Raw genomic sequence first — 23237 nt, 5'->3', positions numbered from 1 at the left:
CGGGCGGTGACGTGGGGCAGGGGATGGGCAGGGTGGGGGGGGACAGTAAACTACAGAATACGGCAAAATGCAGGTAAGTAAACATATAAATAAATCAAACGAATTTCGTTGCGAGCACTGCATCGAATTTGGTGATGCAGTGCGCGCAACAAAATTTACTTTATTTATTTATATGTTTACTTACCTGCATTTTGCCGTATTCTGTAGTTTACTATCCCCCCGCCCTGCCCCTCTCCCACCCCACGTCACCGCCCGGCAGCACTCACACCACTGACCGCTACTGCTGAACCCACCAGAAAAGGTCGAACAACAATGCCCCTTGTTAATCTGTTCTGGTCATGCCCGAGCACCTAGACAAAACATGCAGCTATAGCTGTTGTTTGGGAACATGTACTTTGGTCAAATGGGCATACCCGGGTGGGTAACACACATTTGAAGAGGGATCTTTCCAAAGAAGGGAGAGTGACAGAGCCTGTGATGTAGATCTTCCATCTATAGACTGAGGTACAGGGTCTGCTGCTAACACCCAAAGATCTTCCGATATATAATCCTTTTGCTTCTGTAGAAGGGGCGGGAGGTTAGGCTACACTATCATATATAATGAGAGCCCCTTTCATGATTTACGGACTACTTGCAATGCTAACCGTATTTGTGTTAGGCATTTTCCTACTTGTTGCATGTCAACTACATACAAGAGCACAATAGTTAAAATAAACATTTTTAACTTTTCTCATGTCTCTGTAAGATCTTATTACTGGTACAAGTGTGAGAGCGAAAGGGTGTGTCCTGCAACCGCGATTCCTGAGAGTGTCGTGAGTGTTATGTTCTGGGGTGTCTAATCACTTGTTCCTCTGTGAGTGAGTAGGAGGGCAAGTGAGGCACTATAGCTAGTCGCTCCCCGGGTTCATGGGTACTCACGTGGTAGGATGGCCCAGTCGCTGCCTCCTAAGGTTCCAAGATCCCAAGCATAGTTCTGTGACTTCGCAGATTCCCTGCAACATCAGTAAAGCTAGCTCACAGATGCACAAAGGCCATAGGTTCAGCAGCACGTACCAGGTAGTGTTTTTTTGTACCAGTCCATAGATTTCAACTCAGTGCACCGCAAAATACTGTTCAGTTCACTTGCCTTGACTGTATTACGGAACTACGCACATCTGGTTTGATGTTATTATCAAATTAATCTCAGGCCTTTTTATTATCGTTATCAATCAAAATCCTACCGCACTACATACAGCGTCCCAAAGATCTGTCCTTTACACCACGTTACTTAGCGTCTACGTGCCAACTCAGGCCTACCTCATTCACTCAGCCAGGTTCAAATTATACTGTTATGTAGATGACACGCAGATCTTGCTGTATGGTTCAGAATTCCACCACATCCATTGATTGATTTAAGCATTACCTAACCCCCATTGATGTCCTCGAACTAAGTGCTGTCAACATCAAACTCTTCCTTCTGGAGAGGGGAAAATGTGGGAAGGGTTCCTCATTTTGGTGAATGGAGCTTGTATGGAGCATGGTATGAAAGTGAAGAATCTGGGCTTTGAATTTAGAACTTCTCAGACATAAAAATAATTCCTTATCTGTAGATGTTTAAAAAAGAAATGGTGAGGGAGATCAGATCGTAAGAGACCTAGGTCCAGATGTAAGACCGTTTTTTGCGGTCGCAAACGGGAAATCGGCCTGTTTGCGACTGCAAAAAAGGGTCCTGGCATGTACAAATGCTATTTTGCGAGTTGGTGACTTGCAAAACAGCATTTGCGACTTTCGCTATTAGGAAGGGGCATCCCTTCCTAATAGCAAGTCACAATGGAATGTACCATTGTTTTGCAACCGCATTTGCAGTTGCAAAAACACTTGCAGTTTACCACCTACCTCAAGTAGGTGGTAAGCCACTCGCAAATGGAAAGGGGTCCCCATGGGACCCCTTCCCCTTTGTGAGTGTGCGAAAATATTTTGTAAGAGCAGGCAGTGGTCCCATGGACACTCCCTGCTCTTAAAAAATGAAACAGAAACGTTTAATTTTTCTTATTTAATTTATTTAATTTCTTTATTTAATTTGTATTTTTATTTTGAAAGTTTTATAGAGCGTGAACAAGACCCTTGCGGATATCAGAGCGCTTTACCGTAAGTGAGGTTAATTATATAACACATAAAAGCAAGTAAATCAAATATTCATAACATTTTGTGCAACATAAGGCAAAGCAATAAGGTACAAAACAGGAGAGTCCGGATGGGTCAAGACAATGGCAAATACAATGATTGGGTTGACTAGTTGGACCCTTGTCATAATAGGGAATAATGGTGCAGGTAGGAATGTTCTCAGAATTTCCTTAGTCTGTGTTCAAGTGAATTTTGCCATAAGAATCGCTTTTACTTCCTTTTTGAAAGATGCAGTGGAGGAGTTCAGTCTTGTTTCTGGGGGATCGTTTATATGTTTTCTTCTTGTTGAATCTTTGTGGCTTCAGTAGTAGGTTTTCCGCACTTCTAGTGGATCTTATACCACCAGATATTGTCAATTTTTGTGTGAGATAGCTGGGTGCATTGTGATGTATGGCTTTATGCATCATACACACTATTTTCAGGTGAATTCTGGCTTCAAATGGTAGCCAATTCAAGGATTTTAGGTCTGGGGAGATGTGGGACCTTCTTTTTGAGGCAGTGATGAGTCTCACTGCAGCATTAATAGAAGCTCTTAGAGGAGCTGTAGTAGCTTTGGGGAGGCCACATAGAGAGACACTTCCATAATCCACCCGAGGGAGAACTAGAGCTTGAACTGCCATCTTGAAGTCATTGGTGGGCAGGAAGGGTTTCAGCTTCCTCAGTGTATTTATCTGGAAGTTTGCTCCCTTAGGTGCGCTGCTAATGTCTTTCTGCATATTGAGGTTGCAGTCAAGTGTTATACCCAATGATTTCGCTGAGTCCACAATGGTTGCTTGAACGTTGAGTGCAGTAAGATGTTTGAGATGGTACTCTGCCAGCCATGTCTGGGTGTTCTTAAGCGTTGTGTTAAGCAATTTAATGTCTTCAAGGGTGTGGATCTTAAGGTATAATTGGGTATTGTCCGCGTACATGTGAAATTGCACGTTAGACACTTGTAGCAGATCGGTGAGTGGTTCCGTGAATAAGTTAAAAAATGTTGGGGATAGCGAGGACCCTTGCAGGACTCGCAACGTTACTGGAACAGGTTTGGACAGGGTGTTGTTGACCTTGAATTTTTGAGTCCAGTTTTGCAGAAAAGAGGTAAACCAGTTAAGCACTGACCCTGATAGACCCATTCTGTGTTTCAGCAGATCTATTAAATTCTCGTGTTTGACCGTATCAAAGGCTGAGGAAAGGTCTAGTAGGATGAGTAGGCATGTACCGTTCTGATCAAGTATTTGTTGTGCATCATCAATTATGTGTGTCATGGCTGATTCCGTGCTGTGACCTGCTCGGTAGCCTGATTGGTGTTTGTTAAGACGGTCAAAGTGATCAATATGTTTTGTCAATTGGCGGTGTACACATTGTTCCAGAAGTTTGGCCAGGGTAGGAATATTGGAGATAGGGCGGAAGTTATTTAGGTCCGTAGGGTCAACTGTGGGTTTCTTTAGGATGGGTGACACCTGACCCACCTTGAGGGTGTCAGGGATGCAACCTTGTTGAAGTAAACTGTTCATGATTTCGGTCCAGAGAGGTAGAAGCAATGGGGTAAAATCTTTAAACGCGTTTGCGGGGAGAGGGTCGGTGAGGTGATTGGCAGGCTCCAGGACACTAAGAATCCTGCCTATAGCTTCCTCCATATAGATATCAAAGGATGACCACGCTGCGTCGTTTTTTAGATCAAACTTTGAAGGGCTTTGTTGTGACGCAGTTGGGGGTAGTGGGGAGGTTTTGGTATGAGGACTAGAGTGTGAGATTAGGTCATTGAGGAGACCTTTCTTGATGTTGTCAGTCTTTAGATTAAAGAAGGTAGAAAATTCTTCACAAGTGGGTTGTGGACGGGGTAAGTCTTGTGGTCGTTGAGGTGCGTCCTTAGATTGAGTTTTGATTAATTCAAAAAGTTTTTGGGGACGATTTCTTGCTTGGTCTAGTTGGTGCCTGAAGAAGTCTGCTTTAGTGCGCTTGATCTTTTCTATAGTATGCATTTCTCTTTTTTCTTAGAATCTTGAAGTGCTTGGCAGATGGGACCGATCTCCAGTTGCTTTCCGAAGTTCTGAGAGAACGTCTATCCTTGTTAAGAAGACCGTTAACAAGGGTTTAGAGTCTTTCGTGGAAACTCTCTTTAGTTGAAGTGGAGCAATCTCATTAATTATCGAGGTCATAGAGTTGAGGTAGTGATTGGTGAGATCATGTACGTTGGAAGAACCAGCAGGGGGCAGACGTAGATTGTGGCTGGAAGAGGGTAACGTGTTAGGGTTGAGTTTTTTCAAGTCTCTTTTTCATACCTTTGGTTTTGTGGATTGAACTGAGTTAAGTTTCACTGTTTCCTTGATAAAGAAGGTGATGATATGATGGTCTGACCAATCACAGGGATGGATCGACTCAAGCTGAGTGGAATCACTTTTAGAGATTATTAAATCCAGGATTGAGCCTTTATTGTGTGTCGGGCTGTTGCAAATTTGGTTGAGGTCTAGGGCGCCTAGGAAGTTTTTGAGACTGTTGACCACTGTATCGTTGTGGTCGTTCCAATGGAGATTGAAGTTGCCAAGGAATATTTGGGTGTTTTGTCGCCCGGTGTTCATTGTGACCATGTCCATGAGGTGTTCGGTGAAGATGAGGTTGTCACCAGGTGGATGATAGATGATGTGTAACAAGCATACTGGTTTGCTATTGCTGTTGATGTCGAGGCATATGTATTCGCAAGAGGGGAATACAGGGGATATGGCTCTGTTTACGGCTCTGTTTACGGCGATGTTGCTATGGTGTATACATGCGATTCCTCCCCCTGTCTTACCACTCCTATCCAGTCTGATGATGTCGTAATTTGGGGGTACTAGGATGTCGATGAGAGGCGAGGAGGATTCTGTTAGCCAGGTTTCGGTTAGAATTATCAGATCCAGATCAGTTGAGATAATGAGGTCAGCTATGTCAGCTGCGTGTTTAGAGGCCGATCTACAGTTCAGGAGTGTGCATTTAAGCCGGGGTGTGATGAGGGAGGAGGTGTGATCCTGAATGATTGGGACTCTTCTAAGATTAGTGTTGATGATTCCTCTATTGTTGTGAGTGGAGGACCTGTCAGGGTTGGGGGGATAGTAGGGATGGACATGTGTGTAAGAGATATGGGTTTCGTTAAAGAGGGTTCGTAGGAGTATAGAAGAGATAGAAGATCATTCTCCGAAAATGGGTTGATGCTTCGCATTGGGAGGGTAGATAAATTACTGGAGGGTACTGATTTCCAGCTGGGTAGAATATGTTTAGGGGTGATTGGTAGGTGAGTCAGGGGCTTGCTAGGTATCGAAGTTCTTGAAGATCTGGTGGCCATGGTTGTCTTGATATCATCACTTTAAAAGCGTGGAGATCCTCTTTGATTTGGTGAAGTGTGGACATAATCTCATCCAGTCTGGTGCCTGGAGCGGTTATGAATGGGGTGGGTGGCTGTGATATGAGTGTGTGTGGCTGCGATGTGGACTGGTTGGGTGTGTGATCTGGTGCAGGAGTGAGTAGGGTTGGAGGCGATGTTGCGTATGTGTATGGGAGAGTTGTTGATGTGGGTGGCTGAATAGTTGGTGTGGCTGGCTGGTGAGCGATTGTGGGAGGTGTGATTGGGAGCGGTGTGTGATCTGAGAGTGGTATGTTTTTGAAAAGGTGATGGAGTGTCCTGTTAAGTGCCAACAACTGAGCTGTGGGGATGAGCTGGAATGGGGGGAGTCCGAGTTAGGAGTGTTATTGCAAAGAGGGGATGAGGTAGGGGGAGAGATGATTAAGGAAGGGGTTATGTTAGAGGGGGTAGGGGCTATGATCGTACCTCGTGCAGATGTAGCCTCGGTAATGCTAGGTGGAGGAAACGTGTGAGGTTTCGGTGAAGTGAAGTGAGGTGTGTTGAGGGGGGGGTAGTCAGGGTTGAAGAAGCGTATGGATCCGATGCCTGTAGTGGATGGGGAAGTAGAGGGGGGAGGATGACAGAGGGGGTTGGAGAAGTAACATCTTGAGGACTGGAGGTGGGAGTAGTTTGGGTAGCAGCTTGGGGATTAGACATTTATTCTTTAATAATGGGAAAGATGTTATCCAGGAGATTTAAACTACGGTCCGTGGATTGAATAAGGATTGTACCGTTATTGTAGATGGTGATGGTTACTGTGGCTTGGAAAAGCTGGGAAGGGGCAATAGAGATAACTAGACCATGTGCAGATTTCCTAGTGGAAGATATCGTAAATGAGGCTAGGAATGCTTTCCTCCATGTGGCTCTCCGTTTCATGTGGAAGATGATGCCATTGTGTAGTGAGAAATAGGGATCAGCAAATAGAGTTTCAGGGTGTGATTTTATAAAATTGTGCTTGAACCGTTTGGCAGATTTTTTTGTGAGATCGGGGGGATAAATTATGTTGTAAGTGTGTGTGCCTGTGAATTCCATGATATGCGCAGACAAGTAGGTGCGGAGAAGAGGGCGCAAGAGAGTGTATGGGTGTATGAGACTCAGGAGGGCTCCAAGGAGTCCAGTGAGAATAGTTTGGGAAAGAGGGTGGATAGGGGAGGGTGAAATTAACAACTGCGACTGTGACTAATTTATTATGGGCTGAGGGGGAGACGGGGGTTAGATCTCAGATCTCCTGATGTGTGCCCCATGAGTGCAATGTGCTGGGTAGGCAGGGGGGTAAGCGAAAAGAAAAGAGAAATCAAAAGAAAGAGAAAAGAACAAGGCACAGGGCAAAGAGATAAAGAAGAGGCAGATAAGTTGGGGGCCGATTGTAATGAAAGTCTAAAAAGTCTGAGCTGAAATGAAGGGGAGGGGCCTTTGGTAGTCGACTAAGGGCTAAGGTATCTAAAGGCTATACCACTGTGGTGATGGCAGGCTAAAATGGCCGACTCCTTAGTAGAGGCTTTCTTAAACAGATATGTAGTCCTCTGTTAGTTTCCATTAGCTGAAGGGGAAACCAGTGTAGTCCTGCTTTGCTGTAATTCACACTGTAGGGGAGCTGTGGGAGAGCAGAGGAGTCCTGTTTTTCTGTCCATGAACATGTAAAGGTCTATGGTCCTATTTTGTTGAAATGAAGTTCGAATCGGCAGGACAAGTTGTTGAAAACAAGCTAAGAAGTGACCAGTAGGTGGGTGGGGGAGGCCCCTTGCCCTTGTACTAAAAGCTATCGGCCATTTTGGGATAGTGAGAACCCAGAATCACTGGCCTGCTAGAGAATATGTGGAAGAGGGTCAAAAAGATAAAAATAATAATCATAAAGTAAATTGAACAAATTTATAATGACCTCAACCTTTACAACGCAACTTTTACAACGCTCTACAATTACAACGCATTCATTACAACGCAACATCCTTTACAACGCATGCCATTACAACGCAACCATTACCACGCATGACACTACAACGCATACAATTACATCTCATGTCATTACAACGCATACCATTACAATGCATACCATTACAATGCATACCATTACAATGCATACCATTACAACGCATAGTACCCTTACACTATGCAATACTTACCCTACTGTTACACCCCCTGGAGTTAGAATAGTAATTTTTACCCCTACACTATCCAACACTGACCCTACTGTTGCACCCCCTGGAGTTAGAATAGTAATTTTTACCCCTACACTATCCAACACTTACCCTACTGCTGCACCCCCTGGAGTTAGAATAGTAATTTTTACCCCTACACTATCCAATACTTACCATACATGCAATGCAATGGTATGCGTTGTAATGGTATGCGTTGTAAAGGTAGTATGCGTTGTAATGAAATGCGTTGTATAGGTAGTTTTTAAAAATTCGTTGTAATGGCATGCGTTGTAATGGAATGCGTTGTAAAAGTATGCGTTGTAACGTCATACATCCACCTCGATGGCGATGTCTTGGCTGTGGTCGTTTATGGTGTAGCTTAGTTAGGTCGTTTTACTGGCATCGTCATCCCCCTTTGGTGTATGAGGGTTCTGTTTCCAAGTATTCGTGGACGCTGTTTGTGTAGACTTTCCGAATCTTTGGAATCTTTAGAATGGGACTTCCGTTAAAAGTAGCACAACAAACGCACTATCCGCGTTGTGTGTTGTTCCAGAGGGGGGCGGGGCTGCACAGCGATCTCTCTCCGAGGGCCGACAAGAGACATCCTATCTGGCCCCCGGAACTCACACGATCCGCCATCGCGGTGGCCTCGCTGCTCTGGGGGGCCCTACTCCGTTGGGGAACCAAGTCGCCACCTCCTCTGGGGGCAACCGGGGTGTGCGTCAGCCCTGTTGCACGAAGGAAGCCAATGGTACCAAGCCCGCTAGCCGCAGCGAAACAGGGAGGGCCAGGATGATCCCACCTTCGCACTGTGGTCTCCGGGGGCACGCCAATGTCTGGGTACCGAAATCCTGCGACTCTGCTCTGTGGTCTCTGGAGGTCGCAACTGTCGCAGCCCAGGTATGCCGCTGACGTGTTCCCGAAGTCTTGCAGCTCCGCTCTGTGGTCTCTGGAGGCCGGCAGTTGCTGCAGCCCAGGGGACCTGAAGTCGCGCTCCAAGGACTCCGGGGGCAGGCTGCGACCGTGGTTCAGAGGTCTAGCAGCCCTGCTCTGGGGCCCACTGCTACGGCAACCGAGGGAGAGATCCTGTCGACCTCGTCCCACTATCTTTGGGGGCCCACCGCCGCAATATCGTGGAGAAACCAACAGCAGCTCCAGTTCTCAGGATCCCGCCGTAACGGCCTGCGGGTTGCCCGGGACCATACCGAGTATCCCCAGAGAGCTGACCTCGTTTTCTGTGTGGACGGCAGTGGGAGACTATGCACTTAAGAGGGTCCAGCATCTCCCTGGCTCGCCGATAGACAGTCACCCTCCCATGTGGCGGCCAGAACGTCGTCCAGTCTGGGGTCCGTGGCCAGGTAAGCGCTGGTAATATGCCAAGGTCTTGTAAGATTTGATATTCAATTAGTTCCATATGGTGCTGGCATTAATCCTGTTACTCTTGAGGGGTCGGTTTCTGTCGATGGATGCCGCTGACAGGGATATTCCCAAGTAGGGGATCCCAAGCGGATGGAGCTCTTTCGGGGAGCTCCTACCAGTCAGCCATCTTTATGTTATGTTATGTTATGTTAATATCATTTATTTTGCGCACAGATGCTCCAGCTAAGGAGCGTCCTGGCGCAGGAAAAAGGTGAACACAACACAACGCTAAAAGGAACAGAAAAGTGAATATAAGGTGAATTAAAACAGATAAGTTTTCACGGCCCTACGGAATGCTAATAGATCCTCTAGCAGGCGGATTTCCAAAGGGAGAGAGTTCCAGAGAGCCGCAGCTCTCACACGAAAAGAACGACCGCCCATCCGGCTAAGCCTGAAATGCGGGACAATCGCAAGGGATTGCCCAAGAGATCTGAGGGAGCGAGTCGGGACATAGGCGGATACGAGATTCTTGAGAATCTCAGGTGCCGACCCTTTTAAGATTTTGAAAGCAAGGCTAAGGGCCTTAAAATGAATTCGACTTTTGATCGGTAACCAATGTAGGGACCACAGAGTATTGGAGGTGGGACAGGACCTTGGCAGACCCACCACTGCTCTCGCAGCCGTGTTCTGTACGCGCTGTAAGCGAACGATCTCAGATTGGTTTACTCCCAGCAGGAGCGAGCTGGCATAGTCCAGCCGGGAGATAATCGTCGCTTGAATGACCAACTGTCTTGTCGGAGCATCAAAAAATTTGAGCACCGGCCTTAGCCCACGCAGGTCACCAAAACAGCATGCCGCCACTCTCTTGGTATGGGTAGTGAAGCAGAGGGTGTGATCTAACCACACTCCCAAGTTTCTAAGTTCCATCACTGGTGTAGGGGCCAGCCCTAACTCAAGAGGCCACCAGCTGTCCCCCCAGCGATCCGCTCCCCTCCCAACGATCATCACCTCAGTTTTCTTCGCGTTCAGCTGGAGACAGTTGTTATTCATCCAGCTGGCCACCTCTCTCAGCCCGTTTCGGAACCTGGGGGCATCCTGTTCGGCGTCCCCGCTGATCGTAACCGCTAGCTGTGTGTCGTCGGCGTAAGAGACCATGGTTAGGCCCCACTGCCTGGCGACATCAGCCAGCGGTCGCACGTACAGGTTGAAAAGCGTGGGACTCAGCGAGGAGCCCTGAGGAACCCCCAGGTCCAACTGATGGTATTTGGACTGAAAAGGAGGGGTGGCAACGCAGAAGGAGCGATCGCTAAGAAAGGAACGGAACCACTGCAGAGCAGAGCCACAGATGCCAATGTCCTCCAGGCGGTGCAGAAGGATGCGGTGGGACACCGTGTCAAAGGCAGCGCTAAGGTCTAGTAGAATAAGCGCTGCCGTTTGACCTGCATCCAACACAATCCGCAGATGTTCTACCATTGCCAGAAGGGCAGTCTCCGTGCTGTGACCAGCACGGAACCCATTCTGCGAGGGATCGAGGACATTTGCCCGGGCCATATGCTCGGAGAGGGCCAGGTTGACGTGAGCCTCCATGACTTTGGCCGGCCAGGGAAGCAATGAAATGGGGCGGTAGTTTTCCGGTTTTAAAGGATCCAATGATGGTTTTTTCAGGATCGGAGAAACCACCGCCTGCTTCCACTTGGCAGGAACTGTACCTGAGGTCAAGGAAAGGTTAATCAGCGAACACACTACAGTGCGCCCCTGAAAAGAAGGATCTCTAAAGAGGGCAGGTCTGAGCGGGTCCGCAGGAGAACCAGACTTGACTCGCTGTGCCCACTTGACAAACCCATCCCAGGAAAGAGTAGGGAGAGAGTGTAATGCCGGGCAACTACGAGGGCCGTTCAGAGGAATGGAAGGCAGCATCGTACTGGGGAATGACTGATAGATGGTCTTGACTTTCTCCAAACAGAAAGCGGCTAGAGTCTCACAGTGGGAGGTAGAACCGTCCACTTGCGGATCCGCTCTCTTAGCCAACAGATTTTTAAGGGTTTTGAAGATAGTCTTGGATGGATTGAGGCTGTTGCGGAATTCCGTCGCGTAGAACGCCGCACGGGTTCTACAAATAGCTCGATGGTAGAGCTTGACGGAAGCCAAGTACGCGGTTTTTTTGACGACGTCATACGTCTTCCGCGACTCCCTTTCTGCCCGTCTACATGAACCCTTCAGAGCGCGGAGAGCACTGTCATACCAAGGACTCGACTGCCTGGAGCTGGATTTACTAGAGATGATGGGCACCAATACGTCAAGCGCCTTGGTAATCCAGCTGCAGAACTGGTCGTAGCCCGAGGTGGCGTTAAGCAGAGGGCCTAATGGCTCTTCAGCCAAGATGTAGTGTAGGTCCTCTAGCCTAAGCTTATTCCAGTGACGCCGAGGGATCCACTTAGGAGAAGGAATAGTAGGGGTTTCGGGGAGAGATAGCCAGACGGACACCAAAAAATGATCGGTCCAGCCCACTGGAGAAATAGCCAGGACTTGGACATCCGTTAGGTTAGTAAAAAACGGGTCCAAAATGTGACCAGCCACATGTGTGGATTGAGTAACAAGTTGGGTCAGCTGAAGGGCCTCCAAATCTGCCAGAAAACCACTGACAGCCAAGATCTGTTGATTGTCAAAATGGAGGTTGAGGTCACCTAAGATGGAAAAATTGGCGCAGCCACTAGCTAGCGCACTAACCGCCTCAGGGAAAGCTCCCCTGAATGCTACATCACTGCCTGGATGGCGGTATACAACCATCCCAGACAGCGTGAACTGGGGACTGATGGTGATCTTAAACAGGGCGCTTTCGCACCCAGCAATATGCAGACCCGTCCAAGTGCACGCAAAAGTAGATTTTACAGCTAGGGCAATACCTCCACCTCTGGACAAGCGGTTCCACGTAAAAAGTGAATATCCTGGGGGGCAAGCCAAGTTAATTATGGCTGCGTCTGTGTCCTGGAGCCAGGTTTCAGTGATGACAAACAGATCTGGCTCCTCGTCAGTGATGAGGTCCATGATAGACAGGTGATGTTTTACCAGGGATCTGGTATTAAGGTTTAATATCCGCAGACCATGAACAAAACACTTACTCGGCAGAGGCGCACTTATGCGTTCCCGTGGAGCTGCAGGGTTGTCATAGTCCCGAATACCCGCTGGCAGGTCAAGCGACCATCCCTTGCAGGCACATTGATATGGGCCACACAACGGATGGATCGGTGCTGAGATGCACCGCGGGAGAGACTGCCCAATCGCCCGGAGCAATGCACTGGTGTATACGATCATCCTACCTCCCAAGAGATGCTTACCGGGAGGGGCCCGCTGCGCCCCGCGCGTCCTTAGCGCGGACGGGCGCAGACGGGCAGGACTCTGGCAAGACTCCGGCTAGCGACGGCGTCCGACTGCGCGTTCCCGCTGCGCGGGAAAGAGCGACTTTAAATAGGTGGAGAGATGGTGGGAGGAGCGCAAGGACGCTCCAAGATGGCGGCCACCGGAAGACCAGCGCCCCAAACCAAAATGGCGTCGATCGTCGATCCCCGGACCACCCTCGGAACCCGGACCCACCAAAACGGTGGTGCTTTTTCCAAAATTAAATGCAGGTATGAGGGGGGGAGAGAGCCCAGCCAGTTCCACTTTAAGAACAAAAAACAAGATAAAATAAACAAATTCAAAGGCAAGTATTCTTAAAAAGCTAAGCGCTAACAAACCGCGGCGCGGTAATGCGGCACCTTTTCCAGGCTGCCAGCTGCCTAAAAACGCCTTAAATAGGCGGAGAGATGGTGGGAGGAGCGCAAGGACGCTTTGTTGAATAACTTTTTCCTTTAAGGAAAACGGGCTGCATTAAAAGAAGAATCTGCTTTATTAATAAAGCAGTCACCGACATGGAGGTCTGCTTACCCCAGCAGGCCACCATCCCTGTGAGTGCTGGCCATTCCTAATGGGGTCACAAATGCCATCTGGATATTAATGAGGCAGGCAATTTGCGACCTCATTGGGAATTGCTAACAGTGTCTGAGACACTGCTGTAAATTGCATCTTTCGAGTCGCAAATTGCGTGTCGCAAAGAGACGCAATTTGCAAGTCTCAAAATGTAAGGCACGTACATCTGGCCCCTAGAGCCCAGCAAATGTACGAAATCCATTAAGGTCATAGAGTTGGCTGACAGACTTCACCCCATAGTGCCACTAGGCTTTACCCACTACATCATAGACTATAGCCTCGAAAACAGGGTTATCCAACAAAGGATAACCCTGTGTGAATGAATAAACGGGAGAGAGTATTAAATAGATATTTTCCAACATATACTGATAATGTCCCTAATACACTTGAACAGAACACGTTTAAAATCATTAAAATCTCTGCATCTACATAAGAATAGCCTATTGTCTGGCCCTAGCGCTAATCAACAACCGAAAACTGAAGGGTCGGGTTCACTTTGCATTAGCAAATTACGAAGGTGACCCGCAAATGCCATCCAGAAGTAAAGCTTAAAATCGGAATGCTGCAGACCACCCTGCCCATTCAAAAGTCTTATAACACGTCTAGCCTGCCAATATCCCCAAATGAAGCTAGCAATGCCACCTTTTAAGCATTAAAAAAATAACTGGGAAGGGGAATGCATGAAATAGATACAAATGTAGGCAGAACATTCATTTCAATAATGTTGCATCGGCCAGTGGTGCTTATCGGGAGCTTATTCCACTACCACAGTTTACTAGTAACTGATAGCTGCAGAGGTTCATAGTTTATTTCAACAACTTTCCTAACCAGCAGGCATATTTGGACCCCAAGGTATGTTACAGATGAGCAGACTCCGGTGATCAGGGCCTCTGGTTTAAAGTAAGGAGGACTAAAGTCTTCAATATGTTTAGTTTATAGCTGGAGAATAATCCAAACCTATTTGCCTCCTTAATAATGTTTGCCAGTGCAACTGATGGATTAGATAAAAAGATGGCTATGTTGTTGGCGTATGGTGTGATTTTGAGTTCAAGACATCCCGCAGTAATAGGCTAAATTTGCTTGTTCGTGAAAAGACAGCGCAGGAAAGGTTTGATATAAAGAGCACACAAAAGAGGTGATAAAGGACACCCCTGCTGAGTGATGCAGTAGATCTGGAATGATTTTGAGGCTATTCCGGCATAGACTAACTGCACGCTAGGGTTCCTATATAGCGACTCTATCCACTTGCAGAAGTGGTCACCTATATATAAAGCTGCCATTGTTGCCAGAGTACGTCACCTACAACGAGGTCAAATACCCCCTTGGCATCTAAAAGTATTGTCCCTAATCTTTGACCAAATTTCTCTGCTACATCAAATGCAGCAATAGTCACATTGATATGGCAAGTAGTGTCACTGCCATGTTGTTGCTGAGAGACAAAGGGCCTTGTTACAAGTTTGGCCATCCGACCGCCGTATGACCGCGTGCGTCCCCAACCAGCAGTCCACTGAACTGGCAGTCCAAAGACCGCTGTATTATGAGTTGACCTCTGGGCCGGCTGTGTGGAGGTGGGGTTCTTGCATCAGTGGTGAGTTTTTTCACAAATATATATCAATGCCTGTATGTGCATTTCAACTGCAGATGTGTCAGTTGCACACATATGAATGATATATGTGAACTACCATGAACCCGGTGGTCGGCAGTCTGCTGACGGTCTTGGCTGTCCAGCACAGGTCTTTGCAAAGATGATCTGCCCAACTCGTAATAAGATGGTCGGACCACTGATATCGCTGCGCTCGGACTGCCACGCCAATACATTGGTCCATGGGGTCACCAAACTCGTAGTAAGGCCCTACGTCTGACAGAAGAGGAGCAAGTCAGAAAACAAGAATCTTTGCAAACACTTGCATCATTATTACTGAGAGATATAGGATGGTAAGATACCCATTCATCTGGTATACCATTCTTTATGAAGACTGTAATATTTGTCATGGTCCACACAGCCGGCACTTCACCACCAACATCAACATGCCAAATGACTAAAAACTAAATGGGATAATAATATATTTAAATGTTTTATAAAAATCGAGTGGTATGGTGTCTTGTCCTGCTGCCTTGCCGGATGGTAGAGCATTTTTTTATGTCTTAATCTATGATTATATCTGAATTGGGTAGCTCTGACCTACTCTCTTGTTTGCACAATGTGTTTAGGAAATCGTTCATTAGTACAATTTATCAAGAGTTCTGCCAATATATCGTTGGTGACAGTCCCGCACTCGCGTCAAAATGGAGTAAGATGCTTCCCGATGAAATTCTTGCCACAAAAGTTTTAAGAACTTTAGAGACTATTGAAGGCTCGGTTCATTCTATTAACCTCAAGCTGTAACAATTTAAGACAATGTGCATGCTCTATTATACACCGGGCAGAAGAGCCAACTGGGGTGGGAACCCTGGGAGTGAGAAGACTAAGTGTCCCAAGTGCAGGTGCTATGCAGAAGATATCTTACTCATGTTTTCTACCTGTCCAAATTTGCAAGAATTCTGGGCAGGGGTGACCCAACGCCTAACTCGTTGTCTTGGATATGATAAACAACTTTACTTTAAGGAGATTATTCTGGGTTACAAAATGGAATTTGACATCAACTTGCGACAGATGTTGTCCATAGCAATTGTATTGACCAGATTTTGCATTGCTAGAGCATGGGTTTCCCCCATTCCTCCTAGGGCAGTGGAGTGGTGGACTGTTATTTGACAAACTTGAGTCAGAGCTGTCCCTGGCTAAAGCAAGGGACGCCCTCGCTATTAAAAGATTAGATCAAATCTGGGCACAATTTATCTGAGATCTATAGAGTAGTGTCTGTGTATAAAATTTAGTCAGCTATATTTCGATTCAGAAAATTATGGGGTCTGTTAAGTAATCATGTATAATCTTATTTTACGTCCTTTTGAACTGTTCCATTTGTAATCTAATGTGTCATAGTTATTTTGGGATTCAGGTATACTATACCTACTATGTTTTACCACTTACTTTCTACTCCAATGTTTGTACTACAAAATGCCTGCTCAGAAATTGTGGAGTTTTGGGTCCTTTCAATATTAAAGTCTGGTTTCAAATTAGTTCTATTGACTCCGCTTGATCTCCTCAAGAATATTTTTGCTTTTCTCTCTCCATGGCCCACCATTGCATCTTTGCCATTGTTAGCTGTTTGCTTTCTTTTCACCAATAAAGACGAAGATACTATATTGACTGTATCTAGATGTGCCAAATTCAGGACCCTGGCCCTCTTTATCACTCTATTGGAGGGCAATTTTTCTAAAAGATAGGTTCATCCCCAATCATCCTTCTGTATGCACCTCACTGCTGTATTAGGAGAAAAATGTAAAAGGTTCTAAAGAACAAGTTACTTACCTTCGGTAACGCCTTACCTTGTGGAGACGTTATCTAGCCACAGATTCCTTACCTTAGAATATCACTAGGCGTCTGACTGGATCCAGAAGATTTTTGAGCAGTACACCTGCACGCCGGTAGGTGGAGTGTTCAGCACCACGTCGGCGGCATCAACTGCACTTGAAATGACATGCGTGGTACCTATATAGGCGCCACCCTGGTACCCTGAAATCAGCTGCTTTTGCGAATTTCCATGCCACGAGCACGGTGCTACGATGAAAACTTACCCCTGGTGTGGAAACACTAAAGCCCTGAGAAGGGTGTCCCTGATACTACAATCAGCTCTCATACTGTGGAGGATGGGAGGGTTGGTAAGGAATCTGTGGTTAGATAGTGTCTCTACTAGATTAGGAGTTACTCAAGTTAAGTAACTTGTTCATCTGATAGAGAACTCTAGCCGCAGATTCCTTACCTTAAAGATAGATACACAAACACTGCCTTTCCCGAGGTAGTTCTGCAAAGCCAATTCTGAATCAAGAATCCCCAAAGGACCGAATGGACAAACTGCCCATTGCAATGGACCTGACTGTCCAGGACGTAGGGTTTGGTAAACATGTGCAAAGATGCCCACATTGCTGCCTGACAGATATCGCGAACAGGACCTCCACGTGCTAACACAGTGGTCGCAGTCTTATCTCTGCTGGAATGAGCATGCAAACCCTAAAGGGGTTGATTCTTGGCCAGTACATAGCAGATCTTGATGCAGAGCACTATCCATCTAGAGATGGTCCATTTTTGCACAGCCTTCCCCTTCTTAGCTTCCACATACCCCACGAAGAGTTGATCGTCCACCCGGAAGTCTTTTGCATGGTCTTACTAATTTTAGATTCAGACTGTGGAGTCTCTCCTCCTTTTCAGAGGGATGATGCAGAGCAAAGAAGGTAGGCAGGAATTTGGCTTACATGGAAGGGAGTTACAACCTTCGAAAGGAAGGAAACATGTGTCTGGAGAACCAACTTATCCGGGTAGAAGGTAGCATCTGGAGGGTGTGCCGAGGGTGTCTGTAACCTAGTCACAACAAGTAACTTAAATAACTGCAAAAACATCAAAATGGTTTAAAGATAACCTTTAACTGTGCCCAGCATAGAACCCTACTGGGCTAAAGAAGGAGCAAAAAAAGAACCTGGGATGGAGATGCAGAAAGGAGGTCAATGTTATGGGAATCACACCATGTCACAAACTTATTCCAACGGCAGGTATATACCAACTTGGTGGAGGGATGCCCAGCTGCCTGAATAACATTAGACTTTAGGAGGAAAGTCAAAAGCTGTCAACTGTCGCTGCTCAATCTCTACGCATGAAGATGAAGGGTATGCAGGATTGGGTGCACTACCCTCTAATGCTGCAGAAGATCCTCTTGAAGGGGCAGCCTGATCGGCGGGCGATTGACATGCTCAACAGCTCAGGATACCAGAATTACCCAGTCCAAACCGGGGACACAAGAATAACTTGGGGCCGGTTGTTCCTGATCTTCTTGAGAACTCTGAGCAGGAGTGGTATTTTCAGAAAGGCATATGTTATGTTAAAATAATTTATTGAGTGCAAAAAACTTATCAGAAGGTGTCTAGGTGCAGCACAGTCGGAGCAAGACAACAAGTAAGTATGATAGGGAAGAGCCAGGTTTTAGGTTCTTCCTGAACAGAAGCAGGTTTAGAATTTAGAATACAGAAGGCCGGAGCTTCACTCAAGACGAAAAGCATCTCAGAGCAAGGGTTGCCTTGGAAACTCCAGTGCGCAAAACTGCTGGCTTTATGTATTCTCGGTGGTGGTGAACAGATCTAACCAAAGCTCTCTTCACTGCTGAAAGAGTCCTTGCACCACATCTAGATGGAGATGCCATTCGTGATCCACTCTGCATTTTCGGCCCTGGCTTTCAGAGAGCACGCCAGCTATTGAACCGCAATGGAAATGCCCTGGCGTTCCAGCAATGTCTAGTAATGCACAGCCTCTGACAGAGGGTCCACGACCCACCCCACCCTGCTTGTTGCAGTACCACAGGGAGCTAGTGTTGCCCATGAACACCTGTCCAAGTCTTCCCTGGATTGAAGGAAGAAAGGCTTTCAATGCCAAGTGAATTGCCCAAGCCTCCAGAAGTTTGTTGTGGAGTCAGGGCTCTGCCAGAGACCTGAGTTCTCTGCTCCCCACCTCTTCTATTCGAAGTAACGCATCTGTCACCACAGCCAGTTCTGGCTTGGGAAGGGAAGGAGGTCTGCCACTGACCCAATCGCGGTTTGTCAGCCACTACAAAGATCTTTCACAGTTCCCTTCGAGATCTGAACCCTCTCGGAGAGATTCTCCTGATGATGCGCCCACTGGGACTTCAGCTCCCACTGTGAGGCCTGCATAAGCCAAGCGCATTAGTCACAAGCAGGATGCAGGAGGCCATGAGGCCAAGCAACTTCATAGTGTTTCTCACCAAAATCCAGGATAGAGGCATTGGCATCATAGCCTGAATATCCTAGACTCGCTGCTTGGGAGGATTCACAATAAACTGCACTGTGTTGAGAACAACTCAGATGAAAGGGAGCATCTGAGAGGGAGTCAGGTGTAACTTTGGCATGTTGATGGTGGACCCCAGTGAGTGCAGAAAGTTTGCCACAGTCTGGGTGTGGGAGATGACTGCCTGGGGTGAGGCCACATTCAGCAGCCAATCGTCAAGGTAGGGAAAGCCTGGAACCCCCAATCTCCACAGATGAGCTGCAACAACCACCATCAAATTCGTGAACACCAGAGGGGCGCTGGTAAGGCCAAAAGGAAGCACAGTAAACTGAAAGTGCTCTTGGTGCACCGTGAATCACAGTTAATGTCTGTGAGCAGGCAGGACGGGGCAGATAGTACGTGCGCAAGCATGAGCATCTTGCATTTTTCCTTTTTCAGGAAGAAATTGAGAATGCGCAGGTTTAGGATAGGACGAAGGCCTCTGTCCTTCCTAGGCACTAGCAAGTAGCAGGAATAGAAACCACGCCCTCCTTCTAATGCCAGCACCCTCTCAATGGTTACCTTGGCCAAGCGAGCCAGCACTTTCTGATGGAGTCAGGAGAGGTGGTCCTCCATCAGCCGGTCATAAGTGAGTGCCATGGGTAGTCATAAAGAGGGGGAGTAGCCCCTTTGGACTATTTGCAAAACCCAACGGTCCGATGTTGCTGACTGCCAATGGTGCAGGTGATGGCATATCCTGCTTCCCACTGGATGCCCATGATGGTTGAAGGGCAAACTAAAGGGGTTTGGATTCTGCGCCTCCCGGGTGAGTGGTGGACTGACCTGAACTCTGGCTGCTTGTACCATGTGGTTTATGGGATCCGCGTTGTCTGCCACAAAAAGGCTGGGGAACCCTTTGACCGTGATGGCTGGGAGGGTATGGATGCAGTTGGAGTCCCCTTCTGTGGCCATGAAAGGGGTGGCAGATGGACTGGCATTGACAAGGCGCCATTGATGAGCACAAGAACCTGGCTGTAGCTCTGCTGTCTTCAAAGCACCCTAGCACTGAGTCCATCTTTTCCCCAAAAAGGCGAGAGCCATCAATGAGCATGTCCATAACCGAGGCTTGGACATGCCGTGAAATACTTTCTCAGTCAGGCATGGTGCTGCAAGGCCACCGACAAAGAAATTGCTCCACCTAGTGAGTCGGTCGAGTCCACATCGTAAGGTGAACTTTGCTGCGTGTCTCCCATCAGCAATATCTTGGATGAGTAAGGCTCAGGCCTCCTCCGGAACCTGGGGGCGAACGCTGTACACCGAATCACAGATCATGTGGGAATATTGGCCCAAAAGATATGTGGTGTTCAACAACCGCAGTGCAAGACTTGCAGAAGAGAACATCCTCTTTCCAAAGATATCCAGCCTTTTAAATTCCCTATCCCTTGGAGTGACAGGGAACACGCTGGAATTGATCCTAGAAGTGTCCTACGCAGGGCTTGGACAAGGCCCCTAGTAGGACTACAATAAGGGCTTTATTAAATGAGAGTGAGGGTCCGGAGGGGGTGACTCCCAGCTGAAACACCTCTGTCATGCGTCTGTCTTGACTGCCACTGAGGCAGGTTAAAGTCCAAGAACTCAACTGCCCTACTCACCACTATAACAAAAGAGGCTCCCTCCTCCAGAGCCATGTTAGGAGGAGTGACCATGTCAGTGTTAGGTGCAGTGTCTAGCCCATTGACCTCCACCAGTTACTCATATCAGTTGTCCTCCTCATCCAAGGGATGTTGGTAACCATAAGGGTCCTCGAACCCCTCCCATTCCTCCCTGTCTCAAGGTTTATCAAGAGTAAAAAGGACTTGCTCTGCTCCGAAGAACATGGTTCAGGTTGGCGCCAGAAGAGGCGTCTGCTATGCACAGCTGACTCAGTGTCGGAGTCAAGATTGGGGAAGGGGATGGCACCTGCGTTGGCAGCGCCAGGGTCATTGGCACTGGAGTGGGGATTGAAGAAGGTCCTGTCAGTGATACTGCTGTGGATCCAGCAAGGGATCCACGGTACCCAACTGGTGCCGAAGACAAACCCACCAGCGGGGATCCAGTAGGGGCCCCTTCCAAAGCTGTGGAGCCCACAGGTGCTCCAGAGGGGCTGGATCACCCAAATTTGAGGTGCATGGCTTCATACAATTCTTGGAGCTGGTTAGGGGTCACTCCGGCTCCCTGAAAGTCAGGGAAGCCTGAAGTGAACCCTGACTCAGGCTCTGCAGAAGCGCAAGGCCTGGAGTGCCGATGCTCCTGTCCCTTTTTGGATGACTTTGACAGATGCAATGAAGTCAAAGATCTCTTCAACTTCTTGGATTGTTTGTGTTTGTGGGACTTACCCAATTTCCCTGAAGACTTGGAGTGTGACGACGACCGCTGAGTGCAGCTCTACGAACGATCCCAGGACTTTCCGTGCGACTGAGGTATTAAGCATCGTGGAGCCATCCATCAGGGAGCGACACAAACACACCAAGTGGGTATCTGTCACAGATATCTGCCTGTGATAGACTCCACAAGGCTTTAAACCAGATGATTTCTTGGGTGACATTCCTCATACCAGGGGAGACAAACTCTTAAAAAGAGTCAACAAAAAGGCAGTCAAAAATGGCTGAGCGGAGCTCAGACAGAATCAGCACTAACTGCCATGAAAAGGAAAGAACTGACATTAGTGCACTGGGGTGGTGCCCATATAGATATCGTACACATTATTTCCGGTGTAGCCGACAAAGAGCGGAATTCTGGTGTGCAAGGGTTATGTTTAAAAATCTTCAGTCGGGGGGCGTGGCCAACTGCCGAACATGGTGGCAGCTTGAAGCGGGAGCTCCTCCAGGCAATCAGCCCGCAGCGACTATCCGTCATTGATCCGTATTAACAAGCCCGCTCGAAGGAGCGACATCGGCTCAGGAACCCAAGCGGCAAGCTCCGTTCCGACCCTGGTGGTGACTGAACACCGGGATCGGCTACCATTGGTGGCGGCGATCTGGGGCCTGTGCCAGCCTTGCAGCCCCGACCCACAGTGCCTGGCAGACCCGGCCGGAAGTGTGCACTCCTCGGCCGGGCGCGGAAGAGTCGGCCGGCCAAAAATACGTTCTGTCCTGAGAAGTGAGCACCTACGCCGCTGTCAGCGAGCGTGCACCCTGTGTGGCGGAGGGGGTTCTCTGGCCTGGGGAATCGTCCGGAGGAGCGGGAGCGGCTGGCGAGACTGGCAATCATCCTGCCGGCGGAGTGTGAGACGGACCGGGGGCCAGAGGCGCTGATACTGCGGCAAGGTGAGGCGGGCTGCTTGAGGGCACTGCCCTCATCTTGCGCGACCACTAGTCAGTGCCTCACCCCGCTTTCAAGGGGGGGCGCTTCTGAACCCCACCTCCTACAGGAGAGGAATCGTCGTGGGGCACCCAGTCCCTACGGGAGGTCCCGCATTGGCGCAGACAAGGTGAAATACGGAACGAGTCCGGCGCACTCGGCTGGGGGCCCCCCCCCCTGCGAGAACCAACCAGCGGCGCTAAATAACACCGCAATTGCAAACACTGAGGGGAGCGTAGAGGGCGGAATCGACCACGCAGAAGGCCGCATTGGAACTGCAGTGGGCCGGTGGGCTGCTCTTCGCGGTGGCGGACTGCGCAGCGTCTGGGCCCTGTGAGGCGTGCAAGGCGCCATCTTAGACCTGAAGGCACCCACAGTGACTTGCCGGCCGCCCGAGGACAGTGAACAACGAGTGGACCGCAAACTGCCCTACCGGCACGCCTCGACCGCCCACATCCTTGCCCAGCCAGTATGGCCGGTAAGGGCACCAGAAGTACGTCCACACAGGCGAAGCTGGACAAATTTGCTTACGGCCAGCATGGGCAGGCCCAGACTGGCGGCCGCCACTCGACTGGAGCGACCCCGGACGCGGGGGCCCCTCCCAAGGTCACCCTGGACGACGTTATGAAGACCCTCACCGAGGTCAAAACGACGGTAGGTTCCATTTCTTCGGAGGTCACTCTGCTCCGGGCGGACTTCAAAAAAATGGCGGAGAGAGTGACGCAAGTGGAGGTAATTACGAAATCGCTCGTCGAAGACACCTCGGACCTGCAGGTGGCCATGGAACGCATGGAGAGAGTCACGAAACAATTGCAAGAGAAGCTCGATGATCAGGAAGGGCGTTCCCGGAGGAACAACGTTCGCATCCTGGGCCTGCCGGAATCGGAAGGCAAAGCTGCTATGGACCTGTACGTTGAGGACCTGATCAAATCCCAGCTAAAGCCTAAAGGTCTGTCCCACTTCTTTTCTGTTGAAAGAGCGCACCGAGTTCCTGGTGGAACACCGAAACCGGGAGCCACTCCGAGACCTGTGCTGGCCAGATTATTCAATT

Source organism: Lissotriton helveticus, chromosome 12 (genome assembly GCF_964261635.1).
Source record: "Lissotriton helveticus chromosome 12, aLisHel1.1, whole genome shotgun sequence".
NCBI classification, from domain to species: domain Eukaryota; kingdom Metazoa; phylum Chordata; class Amphibia; order Caudata; family Salamandridae; genus Lissotriton; species Lissotriton helveticus.
This window is presented reverse-complemented; position numbering follows the sequence as displayed.